Source organism: Lolium rigidum, chromosome 6, assembly GCF_022539505.1.
Source record: "Lolium rigidum isolate FL_2022 chromosome 6, APGP_CSIRO_Lrig_0.1, whole genome shotgun sequence".
NCBI lineage: Eukaryota > Viridiplantae > Streptophyta > Magnoliopsida > Poales > Poaceae > Lolium > Lolium rigidum.
In genome coordinates, this window is record NC_061513.1 from 282683188 (window position 1) to 282690284 (window position 7097).

General features: G+C 41.9%; 1 pseudogene; it reads left to right on the forward strand.

The window, feature by feature from the left end:
* Nucleotides 1–976: 976 nt before the first annotated feature.
* On the forward strand, nucleotides 977–3718 carry LOC124664268 (annotated as a pseudogene).
* The last annotated feature ends 3379 nt before the right edge of the window (nucleotides 3719–7097 follow it).

The following is a 7097-nucleotide window of genomic DNA, read 5'->3' on the forward strand; positions in this document are numbered from 1 at the left end:
TAATTTAATTTGATCTGGGTCTATGGAAGGACGTACATAAGTTGTATACTGCACATTTTTTTCTTTCTGAAAATACATATCCAATCTATGTGGTGCCCCACCACGTTTTAGCCAAAAAAAAATTCTTGACAACTACCACGTTCAGGGAACGGTATAAAGCATACATGTTTGAGTCCATATTTGGCACGTTATATGTATGCTCAGCTATTAATTGTCTTGTTAGCGTGTTAGTCGTAACTTTTTTGTACGCGGCTGATGTTACGTAACATCTTTTTTTTTTTAATCTCAACCGTAAATTTCAGATCTAACCATCAAAATAATTAAGATGATGTGGATTAACATGGTGTCTCTCTGTTAAACATCTTTATTTTGCTTTTAGTATATAATAGATAGAGTTTTCTGTGGTACAAGTTGAATTTTCGTAAAACTCCATTTGCATTTTTTTGAAAACTGATCGAGCTTAAGAAAATCTCACTTCACTCTACGTTGTGCTCAAAACATGGCACGGTGGAAACTGTATTTTCACTCTACGTTGAGTGTGCCAATACACGGGCACTCTCGATGTATTTTCACTCTATGTATTTTCAACTATGTTGCAATACACGTGTCAATACACGGGCATACTCTCGTGATCGCGGACACTCGAACACGTTTTTTTTTTTTTTTTGACAGAGACACTCGAACACGTTGCCAACATGCAGTGCAGCCAGTCATGGCAAGAGTGTGCACAGCAAAAGGCTCCTCCGTCCAGTCACGTCCTCAGTCCGTCAGCCTTCCCAATACAGCTTTTGACCAGCTCCCAGCATCGCCATTTACTACAGCGAGCAGTAGGAATCCAAGCAAAGCCACTGTCGCACGCACAGTCACTTGAGCGAGTCTGCAGAGGGGCGAGGCGACATACGGGAGGAACCGGCGAACCGCAGCTAGCAGAAACGGCAAGCGAACCTAGCTAGCGGCGGCGCCGAGAAGAAAAAAGATGAAGGCCGCCGTCGCCACCAATGTCACCGTCGACCTGGAAGACCTGGACTGCACCGTCTGCTTCGGCCCCCTCAAGCCTCCGGTCTTCCAGGTCATCATTTTCACACCCCTTCTTCCTACTCCCTCTTTACACGAGCAACCATCGACCGGTTAATCATCCGTACGTGTCTGACTCTGATCTACCGTTCACTTCCGTCGGGATGCCATGCATGCATGTCCTGCCGGACGCCGGTGAGGCCGTGCAGAGTGTACTGGGTTAGAACTTGGAAGGATGGGGAAGGGTTTCCGTGTTTTATGGCTAGGGTTCGCTGCGTCGGAGGCGGAACGCCGTCGCTGGGGGAGACGAAGCACGGGCGCTTTGTTTGGTCCGTTTTTTTGTTCCTGCGTGTGAATGGAACCGTTTCATATTTTGGGTCAGATTAAATCGCTGGAAATAATGCCTAGAGTCACAAAGTCACAAATCTATGGCTCATCGGACAAACAGGCAAATCTTTCCCTTCTCAAACTCGATCCTAACTGGGTGGTCATCAGATTGACATCTTCAAGTGGCCGAGATCAACATGATTATTAAGTTACCAGGTCAAACTTGAACAAAATCTGAATTGAGCGGTCATTATCGATGGCAATGGGTCAGTAGTAGCATCAGATTTAGTAGCACATGACCAATTGCAGAGGCAAGAAGAACGCGATTGTGTGCTTCCGTTCTGAGCATGGGTCGCAACTTGTACGTAATGCACAAAGCCTGCCCTGGCAGGCACACAACCTTTTTTGCGAGGTTCGCAGCCACAATGTTAGTACGTTGCCACAACTTTTTGTTTCTTCACAATTTTTAATTGCTTAAGCTTGCTGAACACTAGAATTCTGATAGTTCTTCATCCCTGAGAACTGTACGGTGAAGTGGCTCAGGGTTCTGTACTGATCTGCATACTTGCGGTGCTGGACTGCTCGTGTCACGGATATTGAGTCTATAAGGTCTTTCAGGCCAATGCCACCTAAGTTCTTTGATTTCAGAAACTTGTCACAACTTGCCCAATGTATTTTGTTCTCTTAACCATGCCAACCTGCTGGCTCCACTAAAAACTTGAGACAACGGTGTTCAGTTGATAATGCTTAGAGTATTGTCTTGATCATGATTTTTTTTTCGGAATTTCTGAGAAAAGGTTTTCTTTCCAGCTCCACATCTTGAAGAATTAAAACATTTTCATTATTTGTTTTGAATTAAGGAGGCTTGGAGGTCAATTTACTTGGACCAATAAACAAGAAAATCCTGTTAGAGAAGTGCTTGGTAGAGTTTTCATCAGTTCATATTTTGTTACATGTTCAAATTTTCCTTCATGGCCTCATCATGACCCTGTGCATTGCCTCTAACCAGAGCAGATGATCTTTCTTTACCTGTTGTTTGCCACCAGCAGTTTCCATTTAAAATGCCTTTCGTCAGAAATGTTTTCCTACCAAGTAGCCACTGTCTTTAGCTCGTGTTTTATTGTGAATCCTTACCTGCACAATGTTTGCAATTTACAGTGAATTGCTACCTGCACTATGTTTCCAATTTACTCCGTCGTTAGATTTTTTCGTAGAAAAAATCAATCAATTAGTTTACCTAGTTTATTTGTTTAATTTTCAGCATGTTAAGCATTCTATTTTTTTTAATAAGGATGCTCATAAAGCATGGCACATTTCTTTCATAATTTTCAGTGTGCAGCTGGTCATGCTCTTTGTTCGATTTGCTATGAGAAGCTTCCGAAAAAAGAAAAGTGCCAGATGTGTTCCATCACCACAGGCTACAACCGGTTCCTCGCGATGGAGAGTGCGCTGCAGTCAATCCAGGTCCTTTGCTCCAACGCTAGGAATGGGTGCACTGCCAAGATGCCCTACCATGAGATGGAGGAGCATGAGAAGGAGTGCATGAATGCATTCTGTGACCGCACTGGATCAAACGTCATGCAGCCAACACCGCTGAACCAGTGCTTATCTACGGACTGCTACACGCTGGTAATCCCAAAGTTTTGTCCATCCACCAGCATCAACATCAGTATCAATAATAGTGAGGCGAAGACGAAAATCCATGATAAGAAGAGCTCAACGGTATGGCCTAACCAACATAGAAAAATTATGATACCTCTGATCTGCCTACCTTCCAGTGTTAACTGTTAATACTATATCTGCTGAACTAGTTTCCTGGTGTTGTTTCTTAAATGCAGGATTCAGTTATGAAGATGGGTCCTTGTGGAGGTAGTGGTGGAAATGCCTGGAAGATGGACACGCGTGGCGTCAACCGCATTTTCAGGGTTATTGTCCGCCATGGCTGGGCTGTCGATGCCATGTCGGTGTTGTATGAGCGGGACGGCCAGGAGGAGGAGAGCAAGCTCTGGGGCGGAACCGGAGGACAACCCTCAGAGGTATAGGCTACAAATCATCACATTTCTTCCTTTGTGCGAGCTTTCACCTTCAAATGACTTTTATTCCAACAAGATATGATGAAATGCCATTTTGGCATGTCCAGATCTGTTTGCGGCAGGACGAGTACCTGACGAGCGTCAAGGGCCACTACGGGTTCTTTAACGAGTGGTTCGTCATTAGATCACTCACTTTTGTCAGCAATCGTCGCACTTTCGGTCCATATGGGAAGGAGGAAGGGGCGCCATTCAAGCTCCCTGCGTGTGGTGGCAAGATCATCGGCTTCCACGGGCGCTCCGACGGCCTGCTCGACGCTTTTGGCACCTACGTCAAGATGGGCTAGCTGTTGATATCTCCTGGGTGTCAGGACTCAGGATACTATGTAATGCATAATCTCGCTAGATGCTTATTCTGAATTTAATGCGTTCCTTTTGCTTCTGCTGTCGTTGATGCACGAACAGACCGTAAAATGACTGCTGAACTTAAATTAGATGCTTGAAGTCTGGTGCCGGTCTTCTTATTTCAATCGAATGCATGTATTGATCACAAGAGGAGTCTGTTTTGCACTTTTGCTGCATGTATTGATCACAAGAGGAGTTTGTTTTGCTACTGTTAAATCATAAATCTGGAACAGTCCCGTTCATGCTGATGCTAATTTATTTTGCTCTCATGATTGTTCATTCTGATAATAAAGCTAGGGAACAGGACGATGAGTATGCTGAGCTTTTTTGCGGTGTTTGTTCTTTCCTTTTATGAACTGGGTTCCTATGCAATTAAAAAATCTGCAACAGAGATTTTTATCCACTGAAGTCTACACAAGATGTAGCTTCTGCTTTGAACAAGAGCTGATTTAACTCTTATTTTTTGACCGGAAGTGCTGTGCATACGATATACATATGACCGGAAGTGATTTGATCTTTAACTGCCCCAAGCGTTGTATGTTTAGCTCCCCCACATGTAGTAAGTTTCGCTTATGTTTTGATCTTGGTGCAGAGTGTTGATAAGTCTCTTTGTTCAATTTTCTTCGGTGCTGCAATGTTTTTGTTTTCATATATTTCATTACATTGAATGATCTAGTTTGCGACCAAAACAAAGATTCGATCACTTGTGTACCAATTTTTTTTTAAATGACTTGTGTACCAGTTGGTTGCTGTCATGCTCTACAGCACGAGGAGAAAATAGAGTGGAGTAACTTACCAGGCGAACCTTTTTTTTTTAAGTTACAACTTACTTTGGATTTAAAAATCTTACCTGCAGCCCAACTTACCTTAAAAAACTGTGCGGGAGGATGACGGTGGCGGTGGGGCGTCCCTCAACTTCGGCTCGGAGGCATGTCTATGGCGGTGGAACTTGAGCGGGCTTCTCGGACGACATGTGCATTTACGTGGTGCAGAAAACACAAATTCTATGCCGGCATCCACTGCGGCCGATCAGATCGCATATGCTCAATTGTAAAACGGATAGGCTGTAACGACTGCAAACAAACAACTTAAACACCATTTTACATATTCAAATTTAGTACGATTGAAACATAAGCTAAACAAATGCGGAAATTCAATTCGGCTCCCAGGTGCGTATGCTCCCTCTACCAACAAAACATATTTCGAAGTGTGGAAAAATTTTGACAAAAAATTCTACATGTACATCTCCATAATATATGTGTATGCGTCAAGTTTCACGAAAAAATAATATTTTTTGTGGCCTATGTAAAAAAGAGAAAACTTATCCTGCGAAAAGCATTGTTTTCAGCACTGAATTTTGTCTTTTTTACACACGTCACATGATAAGTTCATTTTTTATGAAACGACTTTGTGAGCGCGTAGCACGTGAAGATGTACATGCGGATTTTTTGTTTCAATTTTTTTGAAATTTAAAATACATGTAACATGCATTTCAAAATATAGGGAGCATATGCTCCCATGTTCCAAAACACCACTCCCGAGTGTTTTAAACATAACAACACACAATAATATTCTAAATTATCACTCTTTTCTATAATATCAACTTTTTAGCATGCTAAAATAGTGTGCTAAAAAGGTTATATTATGAAATGGAGAAAGTACAATATCCTTTAAATCAAACAATAGACAAATAAAATAAACAAATAATGAATGGTTTCGAGGGTAAATGTCAACACCCGGATTTTTAAGTCCAGATGCCTATTATGCCATTCCTCGCAATCCCAGGAATATTGTTTTTGCGAGACATAATAGATTGATATCACAACACATCATTCATTACAACACATAATCGTCTTACAAATAAAGGATCACATGATCCAGTCTCATTACAATAATAGAAGTTCCATTGATCAATTACATAACACATAGCGGAAGCGAAATAGCGTAGTAGTAGTCCATTTATTCCACAGGCAACTGTTGACGTCAGGAGTGATCCTAGTTGTCGTAGACGTCCTGCTGTCCTTCTTCCGGGTTCTGGTACTCCTCTTCATAGTCTGGCCATTTGAATAGCCAGGGACACAGCCATGAGTACTTTAAAGTACTCGCAAACTAATATTAATGTAAATACTATCAACTATAGCAAGGGGGTTCTAAGCTCTAGTTTCATTTGCATAAAGCCAGTTTTATTTCATAAACACTTTAATCATCAAAAACTCCTCACTTGCCTAACTTAACTCAAGTGGGAACATTAGTGTCATTCCCACAACTCAGTTGTGATGCAAAGTCAAAGTCACCTTTCAATTCAAATCACAAGTCACCATTCATATTTTTAGAAAAATTCTGATGACGGAACAGTATGGCCTTTCCAACTGTCCATGACCGCGGACGCGGCTATTCGAATATGTTTAACTCTGCAGAGGTTGTACACTTGTGCCACAACAATTGCAATAGTTCGTCAGGGGTAACTGGCCCTGATTTATCGTACGCAGTACGCGAATTACCAATCCTAACCTTTCATTTACATACCCTAGTATAGGCACCTCTCCCCATGAGCTTGGCCTCCCAGTGAAGATAGACAAGTCAGCACTGGAACCGCACGGGGCTTGGGCCGGACATTCACCTCATTTCACGTCATTTCAGATCATTCCTTTTTTTGTAGAGGCAGCCTCCGGCATAACCCCGATGACGCTTGTTTTAGAGGGAACCCATACTAAGACACATAAATTTCCAGCTAAGCCTTACCCAGATTCAGGTATTGTGGGGGTACTTGTAAAATTGGAATGGTATCGCATCCGAACCCAAGCATCAGTTTTTGGTAAAATTCACCAAGTCATTCACAAGTCATATTCACCTTCAAAATCTTTCAATAGAATGACTCATCATTCCAAGGTTTTCAAAGTCATTAGTTTTCACAAGTTCCCATCTAGAGTAGTTACTTTTAATATTGAGCACTAGCAACTAGTCATGAGGGGTGCTAAGCAACTAGTATTGCTCTAGGCTAAGTTTGATACTCTTGCACTACTCCATAACTAAACTAAGTGAATCATGAATCAAAAAGTACTTGATAAACAAAATTTAGTAAAGCTTGTATAGTAAACTTGGGATAGGAGCATTAAGCATAAAATAAAAGTAATGGTGCCTTGCTCTTGTAGAGCTTTGCACATGGGAACCTTGAAAGAGTGTTAGCTTGCCTTGATTGATGATGTGATCAAAGTTCTCTTGCTCTTCCTCTTGGTAGAATACCTCCTCCTCTTGATAGCCTCCGGTACTAGCGTCTATAAACAAATACGAGGATACAATCACCAAACAACACTTAAGTAG